At 43.8% G+C, this 17,015-nt stretch overlaps 1 long non-coding RNA gene across 6 annotated transcripts in view; it reads left to right on the top strand.

Annotated features, from left to right (window-relative positions):
* Positions 1-17,015, top strand: part of LOC134457164 (uncharacterized) — a 31,319-nt gene that overhangs the window by 1,345 nt on the left and 12,959 nt on the right. For 2 of the 6 annotated variants that reach the window (XR_010036407.1, XR_010036408.1), the window contains exons 2-3: positions 618-686; positions 1,078-1,142. This is a non-coding gene — a long non-coding RNA (uncharacterized LOC134457164). The other 4 variants (XR_010036412.1, XR_010036410.1, XR_010036409.1 and 1 more) reach the window with 4 other exon arrangements.

Here is a 17,015-nt window from a genome sequence, read left to right as displayed (position 1 = left end):
TAGAAGAGCTGGAGCTCATGAATAAATTGACGTCAGAGGTTGGACGGGGGTGTTGTCCCTGACGTGGGTTTCTATCTACCCGTCCAAGCAGGCGAGCAATCAACAGTATCTGAAATAGGACCCAAAATATTTTCACTTCGGACAGTAATACATTTAAGCTTGGCTATATTATGCAGACTAAGAAGTCGCTTTGCATTATCCAGGCGTTTTTTGCCTGAAGTTGGCGTCTTAAGCAGGCTTTTTTTTTTGCCTGAAGGCCAACTTCTCAACAGATGTTCAGGTCAGGTATGAAAGTGCTGTCACCATGCATTATGAACCGTGTTCCAACAAGCGTATAGTAGAAGCAGGCATTTTTTGCCTGAAGTTGGCTTCTCAACCTTCATTATAGGCCTAGACGTCATTGTTCTCAGATGTCATTGTTCTCAGATTGCCTAGTTTAGTGGAAGTGCTGTAGAAATTCTAAGGGAAATATGTAGCCTATGCTAGGCTATTTCAGATAGAAATTAGCCTACCTGTTTAAAGCCTTGTGTGTACTACTGTAGTATTTAGGCAAGCCTACCCTAATTTCATGACACTCAGACTGTTTTTTTTTTCCTATTCATCTCAAATTAACATAGGCCCAAGTCACCTTCAACAGCTTTCTATGAAACTGCCCTGGAAACGGGATGGAAACAACAACAAAGCAGGTGAGAAACTGGCATGATTGTAATTTAGGGGGATATTAGGGGTGAAACAATTAAGATAGGCTAAGTGAAGTAAATGTATGTATTCCTTTATTTCTTTCTTTCTTTATTTATTTATTTATCTATTTGCGTATTTATTTATTTATCCATTGAAAATCATTATAATCATTATCGTTATCAGATTAATCAAGCAATCAATGAAATCCTTCAGGTCATGTTATTCCAAACCATCACTATTTGTACTTTTGAAAATAAAGGGATGTGTGCAATAAAATAAAGGGCTTGCTAAACAATACATTGAAAGCTTAGAGGTGTTGTGCTTTTTTTAGTGTCCTCCCTGTGATCAAAAGGACAATGTACAGCATAGCCTACATATATCTATCTTTTAAACTAGAGGTGGTCCTGCCAGTTGATCCGGTCTGTGGATGATGGCTTGTGAACATGACACCGTGACAGGAGGTATGTGGAGAGAGAGACTGTCTATCACAGCAGCCCACATGATTTTAGGTATGCACTGAGCAGCCTATTAGGAGAGGGGGTGTGTGTGTGTCAGAAGGTCGGGTAGTAAATAGGTAACAGTGGATAGGCCCTACGCTTCAGGAGGATCTAGGTTCAGCGACTGATAACCCGGTTAAACCATCTCCATGACTTGTTTACCCAAAGACCTCATTTTTGCCAAGGGTCACGGCGAGACTCTTATGACAGCACAGGGGTGTTTATTTGTACTTTGTGTTGTGATTTGCCTTGCTTTTGATGTTGATAAATCGAATAAGTACATGACAGGATGCGACAAAATAAAGCAATTATCACCTGTTCTTATTAGATGAATTAATCAGATATCTGATTAAATTATGAGTGGTTGTAACTCAGTGTGGTGTGATAGGCCTCATCATTTCGCTTGATTGAACATGAAGACAAATCAATATTTCATTCTTAGAATATATTCAAGTATGTGTAAGTGTAAAAAAAAAGTGTAAAGAAGTCTTCGGAGACAGGCGACAGTTGTGACAAGTCCATAAAACTGTGTATAAAGTTAAGTGTTCTGAAATAAGAGATGAGGATGGCAGGGGCTTTATAATAGACCAATAATAGATGATAAAATGATTAACTTAAGTTAATTTAAGATTAACTCAACAAACTGACTGATTGAACATCTGCCGACTAGTCCAAAATGTTTGCTCCATGGAATGGGCACCGGAGGTTATGTAGTGTACAGGAAGCACATTTGCACACGTGTTCCCAGGAACATAACAGAAAACTAAACAACCTTTCACACCTGGTTACAGGCTATGTTGTGTTTGTTAGACAGTAAAACAGAGGCACAATAGGTCAAACACCTTATGTAACTTTTTTAAAAGGAACAATACTGTAAGCAGAACAGAAAGCGCAATTGCCCATATTACACATGATGTGATAACAAACTGGGAAGATCAAGCACTGTGATAGTGCGGTTCAATCCATCTCCCTTGACAGATAAAAGAGACATCACTATCCAAAACAGGAAGTCTTCACTTGACGGTCAGAGCACAATAAATATTATGCAATGGGTCATGGAGAATTCAGACCACTCTGGCCACTCACTGGAAGACTTTGCACGCAACGTCCAACATGTGTCAAAGGTCTTTCCTCTTGTGTGACACTTTAACTGACCCATGCAGAAATTCCCTGAACTTGTGACTGCAGAACTTGTTTTTCATATTTAATCACACTCGGTTGCATAAAAAATGGTGTGAGAATTGTTGCTACACACAGCACATAATGTACACAACAAAATTGCATTTTTGCCTCAACCATGCAAGGGAACAGCCTAACAATGTTCCCAAGGGAGCAGTAGGGAGCAGCTAGGAGCTTATTATACACCAGTAAAACAGGCGTGGAGCACTTTCGATTTTGCAGGGGAATCCAAACTTCAATGGTGACCATTAACTGGAACCAACAGACCGGAAAGTCTGTGATGATAAGAAGCGGCTGGGACAGTAAGGTGGACAGTACCAGCTCAGGGTACCTGAGCCACTGAGGATGAGGGAAAGAGCTGTTTATTCACTCCCCCCACCTGGTGTGCAAAGAATCGAACCGGCAACCCTTGCTGTCACAAGGCCAAATCCCGTAACCGACTGCCCCCTACTATGATTAAGGAAGCATGAAGGGCATGCTATTCATGGAAAAAAACATTAAGTCGCATACACAGACGTGTTTATTCTGTCTCCTTTCATATTAATTATCGCCTTTTAAAAATACCTTGTCCATTCAGATAGTCTAAGATGTCACGTAATACATTGACCACCTTCTTATTACCTTAGACTGTATGACCATCAATAATAATTCATAGACGTCTTCACGTAGACCAGTATCCAATTGCGTGAATGTTGACAGACAGAAATCCCCGTGTCAGAGACTGTTGTGCATATTGACCTAAAGAAACCCTTCAGGGGGAACAGACACAGTGTGTACATGGAGCTTGGCCAAGAGCTAAAAGTGTCCATGGACTCTGTAGCAGGAATCCAGCACCAGCACCAGATGGTAAACCCATACACCCGTCCCATAGTCATGCGCTCAGGCATGAGGAAGAGGGAGGCCCCTGGCAATGACATTGCCGGGTCATGTACTTGTATTCAAATCATAGCAATGACAACTTTGTGAATGTTGCAACTTCTCCCTGAATTCAATGATTGGGAAATATAATGATATTGCTATCGAAGTCTCTCTCTCCAGGCAGCGCCTCTCCAATAGTTTGAAGAGATAAAAACACAGGATACTGATAAGTGAGGTTGTAAACAATTATGAATACATAGCACCGTGGGTATAGATTGCACTGGTAGTAGCGTCCAGGTAATAGCACAATTATGAATAGGTAGCACCATGGGTATACATGTTTTCTTTTCTTTTATAAACATCGTGTTGTGAGGAGGGGAAGATACTGGCAGCCAACCGCGTGAGCTAATTTTTTGACCGACAGCGGTTTCCAACAATCAGAGGTTGAGTTGTGCGCTGCCAGTGGAAAGCAAAAAAAGAAAACCCATCTATAGATTGCACTGGTAGTAGCAGCCAGGTAATATCTTGGGGTGGGGGAGAGTGGTTAAGGGCCCCAAGTCAATATTTGCCTAGGGCCGCCAAATGTCTTGAAATGGCCCTGCATGTGCCACCACTGTCGGCGCAAGCTCAGGCCAGAGGAATCACAGAAGCCTGTCAAGCTTGGAGAGTGGGCTCCACTTGTGATGAGTCGAGGATGGGCCTTTTGGCTGTGTCTCTATGTGTTTTAGCAGCATTAAATATCCTGCATTAAATCTTGATTTAAGATTGACAATGCACTTGAGTATGAACTGGAAATACAGTGTGTTGTACTATTTGCCTCCATTTGATGTATTTTGTTAAAAAAAACAGGTGTAAACCCTTATTATGAGTACGTACAAATACAGTACTTAAACAACTGCCTTGACATATGCAGGTAGTGTCATGGCCTCAGACATGACTAGCAGTGAAACCAGATCCTGCATCACTTGACAAACCAACGTTACATAATGTGTTTCTTTCTATAGTTAGCATGCTCTCTCGTAAAATTATTCTCAATCACATGGATGGTGAGCTTGATGATTTGTGGCTGTATGAATGCCAAATGACCAGGGGGGACACTACCTACACAAAAGGGCAGTATGTATGTCTTTCAGAATCATGCTTTCTGCTGCAAGGCTGGCATCTATCTATCTCGCTGTAAGTGTCCTGTCTAATACCCCTACCCCTTAGCGCACCTCAAAGTTGTCGTGCTGCTGACGTATTTGCCCTGGTCTCACATATCATTGCGTGGATCTTGCTGCATGCTTTGGATGGTTGTTTTGCAGACTCATTCCTCGTCAGCCAAGGCCCTTTGCTGGACCCTTTCAAGGTATTTGGGGGCTCTAGGGAAAGGAGGACTTGGAGCCCTTAAACCCCATCCCCGACACAAACTATTGGGGAGGGCACTCCTCGAGACTGATTTTGATAGCCGTATTGTTGCAATATAGAGTTTTTGAATCAGGGAGGTGCTGCCACGCTCCCACAAGCTGTCAATGCAGTTACTGTATTTACAAGTGCAGAATCAGTCATTACCAGGACCCCCCATTTCATATGGAGGCCCTAGGCAATTGCCTAGTTTGCTTGCTTGTTTGTGACAGGCCTAGCCCTGTGACTCGAAGTCATCTTGTCTGTATGTCCGGACGTCTGCACGCTAAATTTGTCCTAGTGTTAATTCAACCTTTACAGAGTGGGATTTGCACTCTTATACTCGGTCCTACTCTCCTACTTCAAGTGTAGAAATGACAACGCACAAATGTACTCTGATCTGTACGCTGTCGGTATCATTGCAGTAATGGCACAGTATGTCACAGAAGTGAGTACACCCCTCACATGTTTGCAGATGTATAAGTATATCATGGGGCAGCATTAAAGAAATTTCACTTTGACACAATGATTAGTAACCTGTTTATACTGTAACATATAATCGCTTCAACTTGTTCACTCAAAAAAAATCTAAATCTAAATGCACCCATTATGTTTGAACATGTATACCGCAAAAGTGAGTACACCCCAGGTTAAAATCCTGTAGAGAGTGCATGAGAAGGGGCCGTGTTGGCCCGAAACATTACTGATTGAACTTTTAGATTTTGAGTCTGCACCCGGCTGAAATAGATGTGTTTAAGATTTGAGTGAAATCCTATGGAGAGTATCATGATCTGCTTCAGTAGTTGCAGTGCACGTTGACATGCATGTTTCTTTCAGTGAAATTCAATTTTACAATGTTGACAACATTCAGGCAGCCTCAAAACAAATTGGCTTTAGATGGTGTCAAAATCATGTGTGGTAAACAAGTGAATATATTTTTTTAAATGTCCCATCTGTCAAGTCTAGCATGGTTGTGGGACTGCCATGGTTTGGGGCTGCATGAATGCCGTCAATATTGGAAAGATGAATTTCACCTATAAAGAAACATGCATGTCAACATGTACTGCAATGAGTAGAGTAGAGTAGAGTAGAGTAGACTTTATTGTCACTATATAAATATAGCGAGATTATGTTTAGTAGCAACCCACAAATGCCCACCAAATAAAAGATATATTAACAGTAAATAAATAATATATAAAAATCCCTAAAAATCCATGTGCATCTCACAGTATCGATACTCCTGAAGTATTGAGGGGGGGCAGGTGACGAATTGAGTTCAAGAGTCTAATGGCAGTAGGGTAAAAGCTGTCCTTCATTCTTGTAGTGCGGGCACGCAGAGTCCTAAAGCGCCTGCCAGATGGTAGCATGGTGAAGAGCCTGTGACCAGGGTGTGTGTGATCTTTAAGGATGTTTAATGCTCTGTTTGTGCAGCGTGTATGGTGGATCTCCTCAAGTGTGGGTAGTTGGCATCCAATGATTCTCTCTGCTGTTTTAATGATGCGCTGTAACATCTTCTTGTTGTCGTGTGTGCAGCTGGTGTACCAGGATGTAATGCTGTATGTAATTACTGATTCAATTGTACACCTGTAGAAGTTAGTGAGCAGATCTCGTGGTAGCTGGGCCTTCTTTAGAGTGCGAAGGAAATATAGCCTTTGGGATCCCTTTTTAGCCATTGCAGAGGTGTTGGCGCTCCATGACAAGTCCTCGCTGAAGTGCACACCCAGGAATCTGAAGCTCTGTACAACCTCCACTGGCTCCCCTCCGATGTTGATGGGTTGGTGGTAGTGGTTGCCCTGGCCACACCGCCTGAAGTCCAGGATCACCTTCTTCGTTTTCTTGGAGTTCAGGGCCAGGTTGTTGTCTTGGCTCCAGCGTGCCAGCTGCTCCACCTCCTCTCTGTAGGCCGTCTCGTTGTTGTCAGAGATCAGGCCAATCACGGTTGTGTCGTCAGCAACTTTAATGATGGTGTTTGTGCTGTGCTTAGGATCACAGTCATGAGTGAAGAGGGAGTACAAAAAAGGGCTCAACACACATCCCTGCGGCGCGCCTGTATTTAGGGTGATGGGTCTTGAAAGATGTTTTCCCATGCGTACAGACTGAGGTCTGTCACTGAGGAAGTCCAGTATCCATCTTCAGACATGGGGACTGAAGCCGAGGTTGTACAGCTTAGTGGCCAGCTTGATAGGGGGAATGGTGTTAAAAGCGGAGCTGTAGTCAATGAACAGCATTCACACATAGCTGTTTGGTTTCTCCAGGTGTGAGAGGGCAGTGTGAATGGCCAATGAAATGCCATCCTCTGTAGATCTATTCGCCCTGTAGGCATATTGATGCGGGTCGAGGGATGGTGGAGTGATGGACTTGAGGTGTGCTAGCACCAGTCTTTCAAAGCATTTCATCACAATAGGTGTGAGCGCTACAGGGCGGTAGTCATTGAGAGACTTGATGGCCGCCTGCTTGGGAACAGGAACGATGGTACTGGTTTTCAGACAAATGGGGACTGCAGCTTGTTCTAGGGAGATGTTAAATATGCAGGTAAAGACTGCACTTAGTTGGCCTGCACAGTGCTTTAGGACCTTCCCAGGGACCCCGTCTGGTCCTGGTGCTTTGTGAGGGTTAATGCTGCTGAGGGCTCGCCGAACCTCGTGCTCGCTTAACACCAGGCCTACATGTGACAATGACTGAAGCAGAACATGATATTCTCTTGCATCTCAAACATGCTTGTTGCAAATTTGACTAATTACCTTAAAAGCAACATGTAGAAGACAGGGAGTATCTCATTCATGTCCAACCCACATAACCACACATAGAAACTACACATTGAAAAAATATGACTATCTCTGCATTTCAGCATTAGAAGTAGAAGTGAAGCAGAAGTCTATGCAAGTAGTGAGAATTTTATTCGAAAATATAAGGAAATGAAATTCAGGTCATTTAACTAATGTAAATGAAAGTGTGTGCATGTCTAATTACCCGGAGGTAATGTTTTCGGTCGCGTTGGTTTGTCTGTCTGTTTGTTTGTCAGCAGCATAACTCAAAAATTAATCAACAGATTAGGACGAAATTTTCTGGAGTTGTTGATAGTGACCCAAGGCACAAGTGATTAAATTCTGGTGATGATCCGGATCACGAACCGGAACCAGGACTTTTTAAAAGATTCTGTCAGCAGCATAACTCAAAAACTAATCAACTGATTTGGATGAAACTTTGTGGCATTATTAGTAATGACCCAAGGAACAAGTGATTAAATTCTGGTGGTGATCCGGATCACGAACAGGAACCAGGATTTTTCAAAAGATTCTTCACCATTGCTGGCCTATAAATCTAGACGCCCCTAGTGACCAGAAATTGAATTGCGGGACTCCACAAAAAGAAGGCAGAAAGACTTGGGGTGTAACATAGTCAAATGTTCTATCAAGCAGCTTCCTTGGCGGAGGTCTGCGCTGTCTGAGTGTTTCTAGTTTAAATATGTAGTGAAGTTTAGTGATATACAGTACAGCTGTTCAGGAGGTATGGCGTACACAGTAACGGGGTGTACCTTCTGTTCTCAGTTCCATTGACCTATGACCTTTGTAGACTATAGTCGTCCATCCGAAAATTGCACTTTCAAAGCATGCACCTCAATGCATTCGTGTGGCTCTTATTCAACAATGTTTTATGGCCGCATACCCTTGACCTTTGACCTCCAGAATATGCCTGTCGATCTTAGTGGTTATGTCTGTAGATGTGGTTTTGACATATTGCCTCAACAAGTTCAGCATAAAAACATGTAGCATGTACAAATGAAGCTGTAAGAAGGTGAAATAAGAAAGGAAATGCCTCAGGGCACCAGAAGTAAGCTTAATGCTTCGAAGTGGTGCAAAATGCATGAAGCATTTCTGACATGACTCATCTTTCATTTACTGAGTGCCTATGTAGGCCTACTGCACACTTGATAAAGAGTTCTTTTCAACCAGTCACCTAAACAAAAGAGAAGACAGCTAAACAATGACAGCCCTTGCACACTGGAAGCGTGAGACGTAAGGTTCGCGTGTCCGGAGTTATCCGTGATCAGTCCAAAATGGTTAGAATACATGAAAACAGATCATCCCTTGAACACAGGAGCGAGGTCTCAGTGCTACTGCGCATATTTTTACAGGACAGGAGGTAAGGTAAACAGGGCACTTATGCCATCACGCATATTTTTACAGGACAGGAGTTAAGGTAAACATGTTTTGAACATCCTAGTGCATACTGTACACACAGGCATGCTATCAAGTTGAACTGGTTTGGTCACAGCCTTTGTCACACTTGAGGAAACACGGTGGAGATAGCAGCTTTAATGATAACAGCAGGGGCAGATTACAACTTCATAAACACTACCCTCTCCTCCAAACTCTAACAATTGAGGAAAACTGATATCTGTTGCTGCTGACTGCAACATGTTGTAGTCCGATATACTTACACTGATTTGGCAAGTTGAATGTTAAACATATTCCTAGAAAACAGCAGGGCATTTCCCTGCATAGTGAGGAGGAATACTAGGCTAGTGACACCATGTTATGTAATCTCCTCAGAAAAGGGGAATGACTAAGAAGGTTTCTAGTAATGGGCATGCCTTGTTGTTACAGTTTGGAACACATCTGGGCCACATCTGAGCGCCCCACTCACTGTGACTAACACTTATCCTGGCCCTAACCCTTGTGGACCTTATGCCTCTATTATCTCTACTTATCTCTTCTTTAAACTCCTTATTTCATTTTCTCTACATCTACTTATTTATCTATCTACTTATTTTCTGTATTCTGTCTAGTTTCTTCTCTTGTCTTCTTGCTTTTCTTTCTTGTTTCTGTCTCTCTGTTCTACCTCACTTTTTATTTTCATTTTTAACATTGATGTTTATCCATTTTTTAAAGGGGTATGCCACTATTTTGGGGCTTAATACAGTTAAAATCGTTGGCTTGGGTTTATAAAGGTGGTCAAGTGTCTTATTTTTCATGTAAGCAGTTGTCTTGCTTTAAGAGAAGTTAAAAGAGGGAGCATGTCGCTAAGCTAGTGAAAGTCAATGCATCCGTGTAGCACAATGCTACACGGATCCATTGACTTTCACTAGCTTAGCGACATATTCCCTCTTTTAACTTCTCTTCAAGCAAGACAACTCTTAACATGAAAAATAAGACACTTTACCACCTTTATAAACCCCAGCCAACGATTTTAACTGCATTAAGCCCCAAAATAGTGGTATACCCCTTTAAGCACTTTGAGCTGCATGCCTTGTATGATGCTGTGCTATACAAATACAGTTATTATTATTATTATTATTATTATTATTATTATTATTATTATTATTACTATTATTATTAACAATAGATTACAATAGACAACTCACAAGAGCAGCTTTATCCAACACAATATCAAATGATATCACGATTACAATTTTGGAAGAAAAAAAGATAACATTAATTTACCCATACAAGTGAATACTATTACTAACCAGTTTATAGAGTTATGTGAACTGTTAGCCTTTGTTTTCCACGTTTTTAGGCAAAGTCACTTCTGTCTGCTGCCCCCCTTTATAACCTCTGTAACCCCACACTCCCACCCCTTCCCATGGGTCCTGACCCCATGTTTGGAATCCGTTGATGTGCTGAGTTCTAGTCAGAGCAGAGGTGCATGCTTTGCAGTCCTTGTGTTGCAGTTACAGTACTGTGGTGTGGATGAATGTAGAATATGCATGAGCTGCTTTATTCAACACAAGCAGCATGTGACCAGCAGAGGGTGGCCATGTCACACATTCCCGAATCCAAACGGACCTTTTGGTGATTGTTTGGTGTTATAAAATACCAGAATGCCATGAAAGAAAACGTGTGCATGTTTTAACTACTTGTCAAGCTATTTGTTGTCATTCATTCAGATTACTGTATATGCGCTCCAATAATGCAAAGAAAGCCCTGACATACTCATTTAAAACGCCAGAGTTGTCGCATTATCTATAACTATTGTGTTTTGTGAAACTATGTTGAATTGAATTCAGACAAAGGTTTGCCAACTCATGATCAGTATTCATAGATTCAATCACAGATCTGCATGGATTAATGAGGGCACAGGACTGGGACCCCCACAATCCCCTTCTGCATGGGCCCATAAAGTAGTAGTTGGTAGATTGGAACAATGCAGCCCCATAAATATCAAAAGGCTGTACCTTTGACCAAAAACATACACTGAAAAAAACATCATCTTAACCAAGATGAAGGCAAGATGGAGGAATAGGAGATGGGCATAGGTGGAATAGGGGGAGGAGGATTTTTTTTGCCTAAGGGCCCTTGGTTACATTGAATGGTGAAATATCAAGGATATACCACAGAACTAGAACTAGCCTGCCATCAGCCATCTGACATTACTGGGGTTTGGTAAGACCTGGTGGGTATTCCAATGAACATGGTTAAGTGACAAACCTGGCTAACTTAATCTACAGGAAGTGGAACACCTGCTAATGGATAGCCCACAAGTGTCATTTACTTAGGAAAATGAGGACTTTAGGCTCTTCTGTTAGATGATTTACCACTAGTTCACAATGTTTTGAAGATATCAAAGCCACTCTTTGTCTTCGTTAAAAAAAATAAAAATAATAATAACTGAGCTTGTTCATAGTAGAAGAACTTAAATTTGCCAACATGTTTCGGCCTGCCATGGCCTTAAGCAGGGCTTTTGTTGGCAATTTCAATTTGTTATACTATGAACTAACTCAGTTAAATGAAGTGCTTTTTAATGAAGACGAAGAGTGCCTTGGATGTCTTCAAAACATTGTTTCCAAGTTACGTTTAACCAACGAGTACTTGAAAAGAACTGAAAAGAACTGAAAAGAACTGAAAAGAACGCAGAAGCACACTGACCTATATACCTTCTTTGTCTGCTTCAAGGTTAACTTTACCTGCTTTACTCCCTGACCCCTCATGAGTGGTGCATAACAGTGCTGTGGTGCAGTAGGTTGATTTGACTGCAGTGAGCTGACAGACCACTAGGTGTCTGCCTCGTCTTTCAGTAGAAGCATACGAAATGAGAACCAACTTCAAAGGCATTCCACAGTGCGGTGATGGGGCCCTTTTCACTGTATTTCTGCCCATAAAATGTGAGCTGAGGTCATTTTTTGGGGTTCATGTAAAGGGCACGTTTTCCATCAAGGGCATTTGAAAAGGCGAAACACAACACCTGTAAAATTTAATGTAATGATAGATACATTTTATGCACTAGTAGTTTTAATGTTCTTTTTTCGCTTCTGGATAACAGTCATGAAACTTTCATTAAAACACTTACAATTCATTCTTTATTTAATTATGAAACGTGAATCTGGAGATGTGATGAAAGGAAAATAATGACGGATTTGAAAAATTGTTGTTGTAAGATTGAATTGTGCAAACATGTCCACAAAGAGGCTACAAAGTAACGTCAGTGTCTTACAGATTCATGGAAATAAAAAGCTCATATGCCAAACAACTGGTCCATGGGAGCAGGGCCACTGATAGCTTTGGTCATGCCTGGGGCAAAGTGATCTGAAAGGCCCTCCCATTCAATGCATGCAATGTAATGAGGAACCAATTCTGGTCCACCCCTCTCCCTGGGCCTGGTACAATTTTCCCCTTTGACCCCCCTGTCGGCTTCCCTATATGGGAGCATGTCCTTTCTCCAACTCTAGCGCAGTTCACCTGGGCCAAGCTGTGAAAACAAGCAGTGACCGGCACCTTTTGACAATCTGGAGTCTGGTCAAGAATGCTGTAGTCTGCAAACCCATGCTGTACAAATCACATAAATCACCCCAGCCAGAACAAATATATGCTTCACACACATTCGTTTTATTCGTCATAGACACAGACTCATTTACATGCATGTTTATTGACAGTGGAAGCGGTTTAAAAAGGTCGGCGAGGGCCCGTTGAAAAGACCGCTGCCGTCACACAGTCCTCCCATGTCTGCAAAACTCCAATATTCAGCAGTTTACCGCAGCCCCGCGGCCCCGCGAGTTGTTCTTGGTCAACGAACACAGGGAGGAATTGATGTCATCACCGGAATGTAGGACATCCTTGACTGTGTGTGTGTGTGTGTGTGTGTGTGTGTGTGTGTGTGTGTGTGTGTGTGTGTGTGTGTGTGTGTGTGTGTGTGTGTGTGTGTGTGTGTGTGTGTGTGCGCGTGTTCACGTGTGCGCTTGTGTAGTACAGCTGGTGAGGTGTGAGGTTGGTCGACTCTGAGTCATGCCTTGGAGGCAGCAGCACCGTACCGTGTAGCGGGGCCCCATAGCTGTAACGCCGTAGCGCCGTAGCCATGGACTGCGCTTGTAAATTTCAGTTTCATCAACACCCTCCAACACCCTCCAACCTCTTCTTCTCCCTTTCACTCCATCAACCACCAGGCCCAGTATCCCCACCACCACCATCACCATCAGCCCCCCCACTGTACAAACACAGCTTGGGATGAAGGCACAGAGCTCCAGCCCTCTCCTGTCAGCACCGCTACGATGACCTCAAGCTGACGACAGCGAACAGAGGAGGGAGGGGGGGGGAGACAAACCTCAGTGGGGGCTCCTGATGCAATTCCCGCCACCCAGCAGTTATATTTTCTTTTTTAGGGCTAATAATTTCTCCCTCGAGTATGTTGCTTGTCAGGCAGGCCTTAACAAGCAGCAGTATATTTATACCAATCGAAAGAGGACAAGGGCGTTAAGTATATACAGTCGGATTTAAAAGTATTGTACTAACCCAATGCAGGCAGTGGGACCCTAACCCACTCGCTGTGCTTGTGTGTGTGCAACCGTATTTGTGAATTCTGTGCATTCCATGGGTTATGTAACATCCTCCACTCTGCCTTGTCACAAAGGGGGCCCGCTGCTACAGTGCTGTACCAGGCATGATACAGCACAGCCGGACCCGGATTAAAGACAGCCCGGGGCCCCTAGGCTAAAGGTTGCTGTGGGCCCCTCCGGTGACAAATTTCTGTCATAATTAAGAGCAAGGAATTAAGGATAACACATCCAACTCTACTCAACATGAGTTGAGAATTTTTCAATACTGCGTCTACTGCAATACTGTCACAATTCAGCATTTTTTCCACTTTTGGCCAATCTGTGGCCCCCTTGCAGGTTGGGGCCCCTAGGCAGCAGCCTTATCTAGCCTGTGCATTAATTCGGCCCTAGACACAGCACAGCACAGTGTACCACAGGGCCGCGTTAACCATCGCCGAGGCCCGGTGCAGACGCAATCCGGGGCCCCTACACCACATTATAATGAGCCATATTCAAAACGCATGAAACAACGCAGGCTACACGGTTTACTCCAACACAAAAAAGGGTGCGCTGAACCCCCTGCTGAGTTCACCAGTCACAACGCAAGCCATTGGAAGCATAGCCAGCTGACAGGGAGGAGATTCTGTGCACTGCCGTTTGACAGAGTAAACGTCGGCAGGTCAGCTCAGCTAGAACTTCCAAACAGAAGCACAGCCAAAAGTCTCTTCTTTTTGCTACGTTGCTGCGACCAGTTTGTCTAATCGAAACCGTCGTGGTAAACACGTGTTAAATAATGTAACTTCCAATGGCCTTGGAAAGACTGACTGACTGCCAATGGAAAGTAGCCTAGGCTACTGCTACTCCGCTGTCGCTTGTCGCAAGGAGGGAGTCCCCTTAGCAGCGAACCACAGCAAAGCAAAGCTGGCACGAAATCCCCTCAAAATGTACCAATTAAGAAGTCGGCGGTTTTCATCTAGATTAATTGCATTAAACTGCAATAGTATGCAATCATTACAGTAGACTACGGTGCAAATTCGTAATGTTAGATGTGGATGTGGATGTATCACACAAGTTTTTTTTTTCTCCCAGATAAGAGCCACTTGCTAACTGAACAATCTGCGAGTGGTACCCAGGCATGTTTTAACTGAACACAAACCCGAACGAACGCAAAGACATCGACATTATTACAGTGCTTTAGGGAAATGGCCATAACAGTCCTTTAGGAAAATGCGACTATATCATTTTAGTGTTTGCTAAATCCTTGGCTTGCCCTGTTGTTGTCAGAATGTCAGAACTTTTGAGTGCTGGTTGCTACGCAGATTGTGAACACTTTTTAATAACACCTCAGAAGTGATCCTCGCCGCGCCATGCAAGACTTTTGTTTCGAGAATGAAGTTGGGTGCGCGATTTATTTCCCCATGTTTTCACTATAGAATAAGATAAAGTTACGTTGGTGTGCTGTGCTCTTGCTTAGCTTACATGATTGCACAAGTCCATGATCGCTATGCAACCATTACAAAAAGCGATTAGGCTATAACACTGACATTACAAAAATAACGTTGCCAACCTTCTCTTCAATGCGTTAATCCATGCCGGGCTGAAGTTTATCCGTACAATCTGAAGCAAGTGCTGACGCCGAGTTTCTCACATCTTTTTTAGACAGTAGCCCATCATCAAACTCAAAAAATATTGACCACCGTTTTCACTGGTGGCACACAACCAGAAGCATCTGACTGAAATGATTATTCCGAAGACCTCCGATTCCTGCGTGCATGCAGAGGCGATTCTAGGCTCAGTAGGGAGGCCACGCGAAAATTAAAAAGAAAGAACACTTGTAACAAATCGCCACTACTGTTCCCCAGCTACAATCTTGGGGGGCCCAAGCTGCCTGTCTAGCCTGGTGACAAGATATGCATATGCGCCTCTGCTTGCCTACGGATGGCGAAATGCATCAAAAATACAATTGATTGTCTCAAAATATCGTTTCATATTTTCCAATCTCACGACGTCCGGGGCCCCCTCTAGTGGCGGGGCCCGGTGCTGCAGCACCGGTTGCACCATAGGATAACGCGTCCCTGGTGTACCATGTGCTCTCCTCTCCACCCCGGATGGGACGTGAAAGCTATCAGGGCCGCTGACAGCTTTGCCCGGGTCAGGGATAAAATAATCTGAAAGGGCCCCCCTTTCAATGTATACAATGTAAATGGGGACCCAATTCCAAACTCTGGACCCCCCACCCCACCCGTGGGCCAGGGTCAATTGACCCGTTTGTATCGCCTGAAAACAATAGTCCTTTTCTCCTTTTCTAGCTGTTTTTCTTCAGCATCATGAAAAATATGGTTATAGAGTCCGTTTTCTTTTTTTTGGTCTTTTCTATTTCCTGTTGGAATTCTTAATGAGTGTGATCCCACAAGGATCTTGCAAATGTCAGTGGATATTGTTGCAGTCAAAATGAATTCATTTGACTGAGATGAAATGAAAGAGGGAGAAAGAGAGTGGAAGCGAGGGAGACGAGAGAGAAACACAAAAAGACTGACAGAGAGACAAGCAGACAGACAGAAAATCAGGCAGAGAGAAAGGACAGACGCAGATAAAAGACAAATGGACAGACACAGAGAAAGAGAGAGAGAGAGAGAGAGAGAGAGAGAGAGAGACAGACAGACAGAAAGCAGTAGTGATAAGGTTTTTTAAATGAGCTTGGAGAGGAAGGGATTATTTTAAGAGGAATAAGCAGCATGAGAAAGTAATGAGTTCTCTGACTGCTCTGGCTGCAAGGCAAGAGAGGAGGCAGGGGGCTGAGAAGCAGCGGTGGTGGTGGTGGTGGGGGGGGTGATGGTTTGGGTAGTAACGGGAGCAGGTGAGGATGAGAGAGGAGGCAGGGGACTGAGTAGTAGCAGTGGTGGAGAAGGTGGTAGTGATGGTGGTGGTTGAGGTGATAGTAATGGTGATGATGGTGGTTGAGGTGATAGTAATGGTGATGATGGTGGTTGAGGTGATAGTAATGGTGATGATGGTGGTTGAGGTGATAGTAATGGTGATGATGGTGGTTGAGGTGGTGGTAATGGTGATGATGGTGATTGAGGTGGTGGTAATGGTGATGATGGTGGTTGAGGTGGTCGTAATGGTGATGATGGTGGTTGAGGTGGTGGTAATGGTGATGATGGTGGTTGAGGTGGTGGTAATGGTGATGATGGTGGTTGACTGGTGGTAATGGTGGTAGTGGGAGGTGGGGCAGGTGGTAGTGGGAGGTGGGGGAGGTGGTAGTGGGAGCAGGTGAAGATGAGAGAGGAGGCTGAGCAGCAGCAGTGGTGGTGGTGGTGGTTGGGGTGGTGGTGGTAGTGGGAGCAGGTGAAGATGAGAGGGGAGGCAGGAGCAGGCTGAGCAGCAGTGGTGGTGGTGGTGGTGGTGGTGGTGGCGGTGGGGGCAGCTTAGAGCAGGTGGAGCTGACTGAGAGGGCGTTTGTGCCACACTTCCCCTTTCTCTGGCTGTCAGGCGGCGGAGGCTCTTTAATCTAAAGCATCATCAGTCCCGTGTGTGCTCTCCTCTCCTCCTCATCTGCTGCCATTCACAGCCAGTCAGTCTCCTTTGTTCCCCCATCCATCACCCGCCCACTTTATACTTGATAAAAGCCTCGCCGTTGTGCACAGTCTGTCCTTTAGTGACACACT

Source organism: Engraulis encrasicolus, chromosome 10 (assembly GCF_034702125.1).
Source record: "Engraulis encrasicolus isolate BLACKSEA-1 chromosome 10, IST_EnEncr_1.0, whole genome shotgun sequence".
Taxonomy (NCBI): Eukaryota; Metazoa; Chordata; class Actinopteri; order Clupeiformes; family Engraulidae; genus Engraulis; species Engraulis encrasicolus.
The sequence above is the reverse complement of the archived record's forward strand: the minus strand, read 5'-3'. Positions and strand labels throughout refer to the sequence as shown.